This window comes from Pseudorca crassidens, chromosome 17, assembly GCF_039906515.1.
Source record: "Pseudorca crassidens isolate mPseCra1 chromosome 17, mPseCra1.hap1, whole genome shotgun sequence".
Lineage (NCBI taxonomy): Eukaryota > Metazoa > Chordata > Mammalia > Artiodactyla > Delphinidae > Pseudorca > Pseudorca crassidens.
The window spans coordinates 46,315,416-46,330,016 of NC_090312.1; the positions used below are offsets into that span (position 1 = coordinate 46,315,416).

Genomic DNA, 14,601 nt, shown 5'->3' on the forward strand with positions numbered 1-14,601 from the left:
CTTGTAACAAATCCTATTACCCTTATAGCACCTGTAGTTTGAATACTTTCCTAAAGCTATGCCTATGGGCTTCTCATGGTATTTTGATCTCAAGATTAGTCCTTTCCTCATCAATTGTTGGTAGTGAATCATAAAAGTGCAAAAAAAACAAGGATTGGAGGTGAATTATAAACGTGCAAAGCAACAACAATAATGTGAGAAAGATTTAGAATATGAGGAAACTAACTTGCATGATCTTACCCAGCTATGTAGAAGTAGAGCTAGAATTAAGCCCCTGGTTTGCTATCTCCAATTCCAATGAGCTTCTCTCTTAATGTTAACAGCTACCATTGGATGAACACTAATTATATTGTAGGTATTATGTTAGGCACGTTTTATATTGAACAAATGTTCCTACTTTGTGTTCCTACAGGGAATTAGTAAATGCTGGATTCTAGTATACAGTGATGGATTAAGATAGAATTCTTGTCTTCATAGGTTTTAGCAAAGAAATAAACAAGTCTTGAACACTGTGTCTAAGAAGTAATTTTAGGTATGGCCCATGAAACTTATTGTATGTAAATTGATCAGAATTCTACTAAAATTTTGACCAACTGTATTGCCAAATAAATTTTGATCCTTGTGTTAAAATCCTTTGACTATTTAAGGCTTAAAATAATATTTGGGCCCCCAAACTCATATGAGCTGGAAGCACGCTGTGAATACTGCATAACCCCCAAGAAAGGTAATGTTCCACAATGGGCTGACTCAGGTGTGGTCATGGATGGTAATGGACCAAGAAGAAACTCTTAAAGAAGAACAGAAAACAGGGTTCCTCTCAGAATGGAGATCTGGTGTCTAATAGTGGAACTTCCTTCATTAAAATACCTTCCCAGCATGAACTCATCGTTGCAACTAACCTGTGAATGTTGTGTATTTCCTATTCATCTGTTTTCTGAGCGGCAGTTTTATGGCATTTATCCTGGCCTAGTTTTATCATTGTATATTTTATCTGTGTGTGTGCAGGGGTTGGGCATTTCAGACCTTAAAGGGCTACATCCTGACCTTACAGATAAGACTAAACATCATCCAGGGATCCTGGATTTGAGCTAGAAGCAGTAACTGGAGGAGACTTTGGGCGGTCTCCCTTGTGAAGGTAATGTGTTCTATAAATGTGAAAAGAAAGATGCAAATGAACATCTGATGACCAGAAGGTAGACTATGGCACAGACTCCAAACTGTTCATCAAAATCCATTTCTTTCTTCTTTCTAGATATAGAGTTAGACTTACAAATTCCATTATCCCTTGCAGTTAGGTGTAGCCAACTGATGAGTTCTCACCAACAGAATATGAGCAGAAGTGCTGTGTACTACTTTTGAGCCAAGACTTTCAGGAAAGATGTGAGCCTCCTCCACCTTCTCTTTTTCTTTTCTGCTAGTAAGATGAAGACCAGCCTTAGGACTGGCAGGCCCATAGGTGAGAGAAGTCTGTGTCCCTGAATCATTGTGTGGACTATTTACTAGGAAAACTTTTATTGCATTGGAATCATCCTACATCTTGGGTCTATTTGTTTTCATAACCTAGTCACCTAAATGAGTTCAGTAATTTTAATTGAGCTTTATCTTATTTCCCTTCAGGATCAGGAATCAAAGTCAATAACTATCTCCTAAGGTTGTATAATGAACAATCAGCCTCCTATCTGACTCTCCCAGGGCCTAGGTTTTTTTTTGTTTGTTTGTTTTTGTTTTCTGTAACATCTTTATTGGAGTATAATTGCTTTACAGTGGTGTGTTAGTTTCTGCTTTATAACAAAGTGAATCAGTTATACATATGTTCCCATATCTCTTCCCTCTTACGTCTCCCTCCCTCCCACCCTCCCTATCCCACCCCTCTAGGTGGTCACAAAGCACCGAGCTGATCTCCATGTGCTATGTGGCTGCTTCCCACTAGCTATCTATTTTACGTTTGGTAGTGTATATATGTCCATGCCACTCTCTCACTTTGTGCTAAAGATAATCTCTACCAAAATAATTATGGATACATCCTTTTGACAAAAATCTACAGGTCAGGTATTTGATGAACAGTGACTCACATGATTCTTATGGGCTTTCCTGATGAAATATTATAAATATATCCACCTATTCCATCACAATTCTTTTAGTCTGAAGGCAATTGTTATGTGATCTAGTGAGGCAGGTTGTAAATATGACCAGAGTCCTTCACTGCTCCCTGAACCCATGCCCTTTGAAATGTGACTTTTTACTTCTCCATCTAGACATGGATTCTATTTCCCCTTTTCTTGGATCTGGGCTGGACTTCTAACTTGCTTTGGCCAACAGAACATGGCAGAAGTGACGCTGTGGTGGTTTCAAATTTAGGCCCCAAGAGACCTTGTGAGTTTCCACTCTTTTGCTTGGATCCCTGACATTGCCATGTAAATGAGCCCTGCTAGAGCAGGGGTCAGCAAACTTTTTTTTTTTTTTTGCGGTACGTGGGCCTCTCACTGTTGTGGCCTCTCCCGTTGCGGAGCACAGGCTCCGGATGCGCAGGCTCAGCGGCTCCGCGGCATGTGGGATCCTTCCGGAACGGGGCACGAACCCGTGTCCCCTGCATCGGCAGGCGGACTCTCAACCACTGTGCCACCAGGGAAGCCCCAAGCAAACATTTTATGTAAAGGGCCAGATAGTAAAGGTTTTAGCCTTTGAAGGCCATATGGTTCCTGTCACAACTACTCAACTCCCCTGTTTTATTGTGAAAGCAAACATAGGCAATAAATAAACAAATGGGTATGGCTCTATTCCAGTGAAACCTTATATATAAAGACAGGCAGTGAGCTGTAGTTTTGCCAACCCCTATGCTGGAGGATTAAAACCACATAGAACAAAGCTGAGTCAGTGGATTCATCCTAGCTGAGGACCTAGACATATGAGAAAGCCCAGCTAAGATCAGTAAAGCTGGCATGCAGCTGATTACAGACGCCAAAAGGGAGCCAGCTGAGACCACCAAGATGATCTCGCCCTAAATTGCCTACATGCAGAACTGTGGTTTAAGCCATTCACTTTTGGGTGGTTTGCTATATAGCAATAGCTAAATGGTTCATTTACTTATATATACATGGATGTGAATATGATTTGGAAAAATTAAATTTACTTTGCAATCCAAACAAGGCACTTCTTTCCCCACTTTTCCTCAGATATGTACACAAAGAAATAAACTTATAAAGGGGCCCAGATAATCTGCCTGCATTTTATGACTACTGTGACAAGTGGAGCTTTTTGAATCTTGGGTAATTTAAGGTAGACTTTCTGAGGTCCAAAGAAAATCCTTATATTTTTCTATGCTGGCTAGGTTAAGATGTGGTATATGGAGTATGGGAGAAGTAGGGAAGGGGTCCTAATATCTTCATGATATTTCTATATGTCTCTTGTTTAAAATATACAGCCTTTAATCCTTACTGAAATCTGAGATCCTATAATGTAAATGGCCAGCCCAGAACTTTCTTTCACGGTAGAAAATAGTGCTACATTTTTGTTTCTCTGCTTTAGAAGGGGTTAGTGTTGCTTTTATGACTTACCTTAGAGGGATTTTGTTACAATGGAATTAGGGTGGAATATTAGGGATTTCTTGGGCTGAGAAGTGCTAATTATGAAAGGTTAATCCAGGTTTACTGAATAGTATTTGCCAGTGACGTTACATTACAGTTGAGTGTACCTCTGATTTCTTGGATCTTTTTATTTCAAGAAATATCAGCTTTTTAAATAACTGGAGACAAAGAAATGTTTTAAACACAACCAATTTGTTTTATGTTATTCTGTCTCTATTTACTACATTTACAACTGTGTTCCAAGCATTCTTCAGAAACATCAGAGCCTTCCTTGTGTGTTCTTGTTGGAGTCTCTTAACAGCTACTGCAAAGCAAGACTATGTTTTGAAAGTCTCAGACATATTAGTTGGCAATAGTCCACAAAACACATTAAAGTGCATGGCAGAATTAATTTACTCACAAAATATTATTCATAGGTTTAATGAGGATACAGAAGGAAAAAAAAGATATTAGATTTGTAAACTCCTATTGTATGAAAAGGGATTCTAGTGTATATATACAAAAATAATGTGCTCAAGAAAAGTTAACAGTTTTTGAAAAGCATCAGAAAGTGATAAAACTTTGTTTAAAATTATATTGACTTTTTTGTTAACATCTTTACTGGAGTATAATTGCTTCACAATGTTGTGTTAGTTTCTGCTGTATAAAAGAGCGAATCAGCTATACATAACCTTATATCCCCATAACACTTCCCTCTTGCGTCTCACTCCCACCATCCCTATCCCACCTCTCTAGGTGGTCACAAAGCAATGTGCTGATCTCCCTATGCAATGCAGCTGCTTCCCTCTAGCTATCTATTTTACATTTGGTAGTGTATATATGTCAATGCTACTCTCTCACTTCGTTCCAGCTTCCCATTCCCCTTCACCATGTCCTCAAGTCCACCCTCTATGTCTACATCTTTATTCAAGTCCTGCCCCTGGGTTCATCAGAACTTTTTTTTTTTTTTTTCAGATTCCATATATATGTGTTAGCATATTTTTTTTCTCTTTCTGACTTACTTCACTCTGTATGACAGACTCTAGGTCCGTCCACCTCAGTACTAATAACTCAATTTCGTTTCTTTTTATGGCTGAGTAATATGCCATTGTATATATGTGCCACATCTGTCAATGAACACTTAGGTTGCTTCCATGTCCTGGTTATTGCAAATAGTCCTGCAGTGAACATTCTGATACATGACTCTCTTTGAATTATGGTTTTCTCAGGGTATATGCCCAGTAGTGGGATTGCTGGGTCATATGGTAGTTCTACTTTTAGTTTTTGAAGGAACCTCCATACTGTATTCCATAGTGGCTGTATCAATTTACATTACCCCACCAACAGTGAGAGAGGGTTCCCTTTTCTCCACACCCTCTGCAGGATTTATTGTTTGTAGATGTTTTATGATGGCCATTCTGACCAGTGTTGGGTGATACTTCACTGTGGTGTTTTTTTTTTTTTTTTTTTTGCAGTACGTGGGCCTCTCACTGTTATGGCCTCTCCCGTTGCGGTGCACAGGCTCCGGACGCGCAGGCTTAGCGGCCATGGCTCACGGGCCTAGCCACTCCACGGAATGTGGGATCTTCCCAGACCGGGGCATGAACCCGTGTCCCCTGCTTCGGCAGGCGAACTCAACCACTGCACCACCAGGGAAGACCCCTCACTGTAGTTTTGATTTGGATTCCCTAATGATTAGTGATGTTGAGCATCCTTTCATTTGTTTGTTGGCAATCAGTATGTCTTCTTTGGAGAAATGTCTATTTAGGTCTTCTGCCCATTTTTGAATTGGATTATTTGTTTTTTTGATACTGAGCAGCAGGAACTGATTGTATATTTGGAGATTAATCCTTTGTCAGTTTTTTCATTTGCAAATATCTTCTCCCATTCTGAGGGTTGTCTTTTCATCTTGTTTATGGTTTCCTTTGCTGGGCTTTTAAGTTTCATTAGGTCCCATTTGTTTATTTTTGTTTTTATTTCCATTTCTCTAGGAGGTGGGTCAAAAAGGATGTTGCTGTGATTTATGTCACAGAGTGTTCTGCTGATGTTCTCCTCTAAGAGTTTTATAGTGTCTGGTCTTACATTTAGGTCTTTAATCCATTTTGAGTTTATTTTTGTGTCTGGTGTTAGGAAGTGTTCTAATTGTATTCTTTAACATGTAGCTCTCCAGTTTTCCCAGCGCCACTTATTGAAGAGGCTATCTTTCTCCATTGTATATTCTTGCCTCCTTTATCAAAGATAAGGTGACCATATTGCATGAGTTTATCTTTGGGCTTTCTATCATGTTCCATTGATCTATATTTCTGTTTTTGTGCCACTACCATACTGTCTTGATTACTGGAGATTTGCAGTATAGTCTGAAGTCAGGGAGCCTGATTCCTCCAGCTCTGTTTCTTTTTCTCAAGATTGCTTTGGGTACTTGGGGTCTTTTGTGTTTCCATACAAATTGTGAAATTTTTTTTCTAGTTCTTTGAAAAATGCCATTGGTATTTTGATAGGGATTGCACTGAATCTGTAGACTGCTTTGGGTAGTATAGTCACTTTCACAATGTTGATTCTTCCAATCCAAGAACATGGTATATCTCTCCATCTGTTTGTATCATCTTTAATTTCTTTCATCAGTGTCTATAAACTGTAAGTTTTCTGCATACAGGTCTTCTGCCTCCTCAGGTAGGTTTATTCCTAGGTATTTTGTTCTTTTTGTTGCAATGGTAAATGGGAGTCTTTCCTTAATTTCTCTTTCAGATTTTTCATCATTAGTGTATAGGAAAGCAAGAGATTTCTGTGCATTAATTTTGTATCCTGCTACTTTACCAAATTCATTGTTTAGCTCTAGTAGCTTTCTGCTAGCATCTTTGGGATTCTCTATGTATAGTATCATGTCATCTGCAGTAACAGTTTTACTTCTTCTTTTCCAATTTGGATTCCTTTTATTTCTTTTTGTCTCTGATTGCTGTGACTAAAACTTCCAAAACTATGTTGCATAATAGCTATGAGAGTGGGCTACCTTGGCTTGTTCCTGATCTTAGTGGAAATGGTTTCAGTTTTTCACCATTGAGAATGATGTTGGCTGTGGGTTTGTCATATATGGCCTTCATTATGTTAAGTTCCCTCTATGCCCACTTTATGGAGGGTTTTTATCATAAATCAGTGTTGAATTTGTTGATAGTTTTTCTGCATTTATTGAGATTATCATATTGTTTTTATTCTTAAATTTGTTAATATGGTGTATCACATTGATAGATTTGTGTATATTGAAGAATCCCTGCATTCCTGGGATAAATCCCACTTGATCAGGGTGTATGATCTTTTAGTGTGCTGTTGGATTCTGTTTACTAGTATTTTGTTGAGGATTTTTGCATCTATTTTCATCAGTGATATTGACCTGTAGTTTGTCTTGTATGATATCTTTGTCTGGTTTTGGTATCAGGGTGATGGTGGCCTCATAGAATGAGTTTGGGAGTGTTCCTCCCTTTGCTATATTTTGGAAGAGTTTGTGAAGGATCAGTGTTAGCTCTTCTCTAAATGTTTGATAGAATTCGCCTGTGAAGCCATCTGGTCCTGGGCTTTTGTTTGTTGGAAGATTTTTTAATCACAGTTTCAATTTCAGTGCTTGTGATTGGTCTGTTTATATTTTCTAATTCTTCCTGGTTCAGTCACGGAAGGTTGTGCTTTTCTAAGAATTTGTCTATTTCTTCCAGGTTGTCCATTTTATTGCCATATAGTCGCCTGTAGTAATCTCTCATGATCCTTTGTATTTCTGCAGTGTCAGTTGTTACTTCTCCTTTTTCATTTCTAATTCTGTTAATTTTATTCTTCTCTCTTTTTTTTCTTAATGAGCCTGGCTAATGGTTTATCAATTTAGTTTTTCTTCTCAAAGAACCAGATTTTAGTTTTATTGATCTTTGCTATTGTTTTCTTCATTTCTTTTTCATTTATTTCTGATCTGATTTTATGATTACTTTCCTTCTGATAACTTTGGGGTTTTTTTTTTGTGTGTGTGTGCTTCTTTCTCTAATTGCTTTAGGTGTAAGGTTATGTTTTTTATTTGAGATTTTTCTTGTTTCTTGAGGTAGGATTGTATTGCTATAAACTTCCCTCTTGTTGCATCCGATAGGTTTTGGGTCATTGTGTTTCCATTGTGATTTGTTTCTAGATGTTTTTTGATTTCCTTTCTGATTTCTTCAGAGATCTCTTGGTTATTTAGTAGCATATTGTTTAACCTCCATGTTTTCATACTTTTTACAGTTTTTTTTCCCTATAATTGATATCTAGTCTCATAGCGTTGTGGTCAGAAAAGGTACTTGATACGATTTCAGTTTTCTTAAATTTACCAAGGCTTGATTTGTGACCCAAGATATGATCTGTCCTAAAGAATGATCCATGAGCTACTGAGAAAAAAGTGTATTATGTTGTTTTTGGATGGAATGTCCTATAAATATCAATTAACTCCATCGTTTTTAATGTTTCATTTAAAGCTTGTGTTTCCTTATTTATTTTCATTTTGGATGGTCTTTGCATTGGTGAAAGTGGGGTGTTAAAGTCTCCTACTATGATTGTGTTACTGTCGATTTCCCCTTTTATGGCTGTTAGCATTAGCCTTATGTATTGAGGCGCTCCTATGTTGGGTGCATAAATATTTACAATTATTGTATCTTCTGCTTGGAATGATCCCTTGATATTATGAAGTGTCCTTTGTCTCCTGTAATGGTCTTTATTTTAAAGTCTGTTTTGTCTGATATGAGAATTGCTACTCCAGATTTCTTTTGATTTCCATTGCATGGAATACCTTTTTCCATCTCCTCACTTTCAGTTTGTATGAACCACTAGGTTTGAAGTGGGTCTCTTGTAGACAGCATATATATAGGTCTTGTTTTTGTATCCATTCAGCCAGTCTATGTCTTTCGGCTGGAGCATTTAATCCATTTACATTTAAGGTAATTATCTATATGTATGTTCCTATTACCAATTTCTTAATTGTTTTGGGTTTGTTTCTGTAGGTCTTTTCCTTCTCTTGTGTTTCCTGTCTAGAGAAGTTCCTTTAGCATTTGTTGAAAAGCTGGTTTGGTGGTGCTGAATTCTCTTAACTTTTGCTTGTCTGTAAAGGTTTTAATTTCTCTGTTGAATGTGAATGACATCCTTGCTGGTACAGTAATCTTGGTTGTAGATTTTTCCCTTTCATCATTTTAAATATGTCCTTCCACCCTCTTCTGGCTTGCAGAGTTTTTGCTGAAAGATCAGCCGTTAACCTTATGGGGATTCCCTTTTATGTTATTTGTTGCTTTTCCCTTGCTGCTTTTACATTTTTTCTTTGAATTTAATTTTTGATAGTTTAATTAAGATGTGTCTTGGCATGTTTCTCCATGAATTTATCCCATAGGGGACTCTCTGCGTTTCCTGGAATTGATTGACTATTTCATCTCCCATGTTAGGGAAGTTGTTAACTATAATTTATTCAAATATTTTCTCAGTCCCTTTCTTTTTCTCTTCTTCTCTGGGAACCCTATAATTTGAATATTGGTGCATTTAATGTTGTCCCAGACGTCTCTGAGACTGTCCGCAATTCTTTTCATTCTTTTTCCTATATTCTGCTCTGCAGTATTTATTTCCACTATTTTATCCTCCAGGTCATTATCTGTTCTTCTGCCTATTTATTCTGCTATTGATTCCTTCTAGAGAATTTTAAATTTCATTTACTTTGTTGTTCATCATTGTTTGTTTGCTCTTTAGTTCTTCTAGGCCTTGTTAAAAGTTTCTTGTATTTTCTCCATTCTATTTCCAAGATTTTGGATCTTCTTCTCTATACTTACTCTGAATTCTTTTTCAGGTAGACTGACTATTTCCTCCTCATTTATTTGGTCTGGTGGGTTTTTACCTTGCTTCTTCATCTGATGCATATTTCTCTGTCTTCCCATTTTGTTTAACTTACTGTGTTTGGGGGTCTCCTTTTCAAAGCCTGCAGGTTTGTAGTTTCAGCTGTTTTTGGTGTCTGACCCAGTGGGAAAGGTTGATTCAGTGGTTTGTGTAGAGTTCCTGGTGGAGGGCACTGGTGCCTGTGTTCTGGTGGGTGGGGCTGGATCTTGTCTTTCTGGTGGAAGGACCATGTCTGCTGTTGTGTTTTGGGTGTCTGTGAACTTAGTATGATTTTAGGATACCTCTCTGTGAATGGGTGGGGTTGTTTTCCTATCTTGCTAGTTGTTTGGCATTAGGAGTCCAGTACTGGGGCTTGCTGGTGGTTGGGTGGAGCTGGGGCTTAGTGTTGAGATGGAGATCTCTGGGAGAGCTCTCACTGATTGATATCACATGGGGCCAGGAGGTCTCTGGTGGTCCCATGTCCTGAACTCAACTCTCCCCGCTCAGAAACTCAGGCCTGAAATCAGGCCAGATCATCAGGACACTGTTAGCCACACAGCTCAGAAGAAAACGCAGGAAAAATAGAGAGAGAAAAAAATTAAGATAACAAAACAAATAAGGTTATTAAAATAACAAAATTTAAAAGTAGTAATAATAGAGAGAGCTTCAAGATGGCAGAAGAGTAAGACACAGAGATTACCTTCCTCCCCACAGATACAACAGAAATACATCTACATGTGGAACAACTCCTACAGAACACCTACTGAACGCTGGCAGAAAACCTCAGACCTCCTAAAAGCCAAGAAACTGCCCACGTACCTGGGTAGGGCAAAAGAAAAAAAAAGACAACAGAAGAGGGAGGGGACCTGCACCAGTGGGAGGGAGCTGTGAAGGAGGAAAGTTTTCCACCCACTAGAAAGCCCTTTCGTGGGTGGAGACTGTGGGTGGCAGAGGGGGGAAACTTCAGAGCCATGGTGGAAAGTGCAGCAACAGGGGTGTGGAGGGCAGAGTGGAGAGATTCCCACTCAGAGGATCGGTGCAGACCTGCACTCACCAGCATGAGAGGCTTGTCTGCTCACCCACCGGGACGGTTGGGGACTGGGAGCTGAGGCTTGGGATTCGGTCGGATCCCAGGGAGAGGCCTGGTGTTTGCTGGGTGAACACAGCCTGAAGGGTGCTAGTGCGCCACAGCTAGCTGGGAGGGAGTCTGGGAAAAAGTCTAGAGGTACCGAAGAAGCAAGAGACGTTTTCTTGCCTCTTTATTTCCTGGTGCACGAGGAAAGGGGATTAAGAAAGATGCTTAAATGAGCTCCAGAGACGGGCACAAGCCGCGGCTATCACCACGGACACCAGAGATGGGCATGAGATGCTAAGCCTGCTGCTGCAGCCACCAAGAAGCCTGTGTGGAAGCACAGGTCACTATCCACACCTCCCCTCCTGGGAGCCTGTGCAGCCTGCCACTGCCAGGGTCCCATGATCCAGGGACAACTTCCCTGGTAGTATGCATGGTGCGCCTCAGGCTGGTGCAATGTCATGCTGGTTTCTGCCACTGCAGCTTGCCCTGCATCCGTACCCCTCCCTCCCCCACAGCCTGAGCAGGCCAGAGGCCCCGAATCAGCTGCTACTTTAACCCTGTACTGTCTGAGTGAAGAACAGACGCCCTCAGGTGACCTACATGCAGAGGCGGGTCCAAATCCAAAGCTGAACCCCAGGAGCTGTGCGAACACAGAAAAGAAAGGGAAATCTCTCCCAGCAGCCTCAGGAGCAGTGGATTAAATCTCCACAAGGAACTGGATGTACCCTGCATCTGTGGAATACCTGAATAGACAATGAATCATCCCAAATTGAGGAGGTGGACCTTGGGAGCAATGATATATATATATTTTTCCCTTTTTCTCTTTTTGTGAGTGTGTATGTGTATGCTTCTGTGTGTGATTTTGTCTGTATAGCTTTGTTTTTACCATTTGTCCTAGGGTTCTGTCTGTCCCTTTTTTTTTAATTAAATTTTTTTTGTCTTAATAATTATTTTTTATTTTAATAGTTTTATATTTTTTTATCTTGTTCTTTCTTCTTCCTTCCTTCCTTCCTTCCTTCCTTCCTTCCTTTCTTTTTCTTTCTTCCTTCCTTCCTTTCTTCCTTCCTTCCTTCCTTCCTTCCTTCCTTCCTTCCTTCCTTCCTTTCTCTCTCTCTCTCTCTCTCCCTCTCTCTTTCTTTCTTTCTTCCTTTCTTTCTTTCTTTCTTTCTTTCCCTCTTTCCCTTCCTTTCTTTCTTTCTTTCTTTCTTTCTTTCTTTCTTTCTTTCTTTCTTTCTTTCTTTCTTTCTTTCTTTCTTTCTTTCTTTCTTTCTTTCTTTCTTTCTTTCTTTCTTTCTTTCTTTCTTTCTTTCTTTCTTTCTTTCTTTCTTTCCTCACTTTTATTCTGATCCATGTGGAGAAAAGGCTCTTGGTGCTCCAGCCAGGCATCAGGGCTGTGCCACTGAGGTGGGAGAGCCAAGTTCAGGACACTGCTCCACAAGAGACCTCCCAGCTCCACGTAATATCAAACAGTGAAAATCTCCCAGAAGAGATCTCCATCTCAGTGCCAAGACCCAGCTCCACTCAATGACCAGCAAGCTACAGTGCTGGACAACATAGACCAAACAACTAGCAAGACAGGAACAAAACCACATCCATTTGCACAGAGGCTGCCTAAAATCATAATAAGGCCACAGACACCCCAAAACACACCACCAGGTATGAACCTGCCCACCAGAAAGACAAGATCCAGCCTCATCCGCCAGAACACAGGCACTAGTCCCCTCCACCAGGAAGCCTACACAACCCGCTGAAACAACCTTAGCCACTGGGGACAGACAACAAAAACAATGGGAACTATGAACCTGCAACCTGCAAAAAGGAGACCCCAAACACAGTAAGTTAAGCAAAATTAGAAGACAGAGAAACACACAGCACATGAAGGAGTAAGGCAACAACCCATCAGACCTAACAAATGAAGAGGAAATAGGCAGTCTACCTGAAACAGAATTCAGAATAATGATAGTAAATAAGATCCAAAATCTTGGAAATAGAATGGAGAAAATACAAGAAACATTTACCAAGGACCTAGAAGAACTAAAGACCAAAAAAAAAACGATGATGAACAACACAATAAATGAAATTAAAAATTCTCTAGAAGGGATCAGTAGCAGAATAACTGCGGCAGAAGAACGGATAAGTGACATGGAAGAAAAAATAGTGGAAATAACTACTGGAAAGCAGAATAAAGAAAAAAACAAGGAAAAGAATTGAGGACAGTCTCGGAGACCTGTGGGACAACATTAAATGCCCCAACATTCGAATTATTGGGGTCCCAGAAGAAGAAGAGAAAAAGAAAGGGACTGAGAAAATATTTGAAGAGATTATAGTTGAAAACTTCCCTAATATGGGAAAAGAAATAGTTAACCAAGTCCAGGAAGCACAGAGAGTCCCATACAGGATAAATCCAAGGAGAAACACGCCAAGACACATATTAATCAAACTATCAAAAGTTAAATACAAAGGAAAAATATTAAAAGCAGCAATGGAAAAAACAACAAATAACACATAAGGGAATCCCCATAAGGTTAACAGCTGATCTTTCAGAAGAAACTCTGCAAGCCAGAAGGGAGTGACAGGATATATTTAAAGTGGAAAGAGAAAAATCTACAACCAAGATTACTGTACCAGCAAGGATCTCATTCAGATTTGATGAAGAACTTAAAACCTTTACAGGCAGGGGCTTCCGTGGTGGTGCAGTGGTTGAGAGTCTGCCTGCCGATACAGGGGACATGGGTTCGTGTCCCGGTCTGGGAGGGTCCCACATGCCGCGGAGTGGCTGGGCCCGTGGGCCATGGCTGCTGGGCCTGCACTACCAGAGCCTGTGCTCTGCAGTGGGAGAGGCCACAGAAGTGAGAGGCTCGCATACCGCAAAAAGAAAAACAAAACAAAACAAAAAACCTTTACAGACAAGCAAAAGCTAAGAGAATTCAGTGCCACCAAATCAGCTTTAGAACAAATGCTAAAGGAACTTCTCTACGCAGGAAACACAAGAAAAGGAAAAGACCTACAATAATAAACCCAAAACAATTAAGAAAATGGTAATAGGAACATACATATCGATAATTTTCTTAAATTTAAATGGATTAAATGCTCCAACCAAAAGACATAGATAGGCTGAATGGACACTAAAACAAGACCCATATATATGCTGTCAACAGGAGACCCACTTCAGACCTAGGGACACAAACAGACTGAAAGTGAGGGCATGGAAAAAGATATTCCGTACAAATGGAAATCAAAAGAAAACTGGAGTAGCAATGCTCATATCAGACAAAATACAAATTAAAACAAAGACCATTACAAGAGACAAAGAAGGACACTACATAATGATCAAGGGAACAATCCAAGAAGAAGATATAACAATTGTAACTAGTTATGCAGCCAACATAGGAGCACCTCAATACATAAGGCAAATACTAACAGCCATAAAAAGGGAAATTGACAGCAACACAATCATAGTAGGGGACTTTAACACCCCACTTTCACCAATGGGCATATCATCCAAAATGAAAATAAGTAAGGAAACACAAGCTTTAAATGACATATTAAACAAAATGGACCTAATTGATATTTATAGGACATTCCATCCAAAAAAAAACCCAGAATACACATTCTTCTCAAGTGCTCATGGAACATACTCCAGGATAGATCATATCTTGGGTCACAAATCAAGCATTGGTAAATTTAAGAAAATTGAAATCATGTCAAGTATCTTTTCTGACCACAATGCTATGAGACTAGATATCAACTACAGGAAAAAAACTGTAAGAAATACAAACACATGGAGGCTGAATAACACACTACTTAATAACCAAGAGATCACTGAAGAAATCAAAGGGGAAATCAAAAAGTACCTAGAAACAAATGACAATGAAAACATAATGACCCAAAACCTATGGGATGCAGCAAAAGCAGTTCTAAGAGGGAAGTTTATAGCAATACAATCCTACCTTAAGAAACAGGAAACATCTCGAATAAACAACCTAACCTTGCACCTAAAACAATTAGAGAAAGAAGAACAAAAAAAACCCAAAGTTAAGAGAAGGAAATAAATCATAAAGACCAGATAAGAAATAAATGAAAAATAAATGAAGGAAATGATAGCAAAGA

General features: G+C 39.3%; 1 protein-coding gene across 2 annotated transcripts in view; it reads right to left on the reverse strand.

The window, feature by feature from the left end:
• NECAB1 (N-terminal EF-hand calcium binding protein 1) overlaps positions 1-14,601 on the reverse strand; it is a 267,113-nt gene that overhangs the window by 16,577 nt on the left and 235,935 nt on the right. The gene's annotated exons all lie outside the window — the stretch shown is intronic.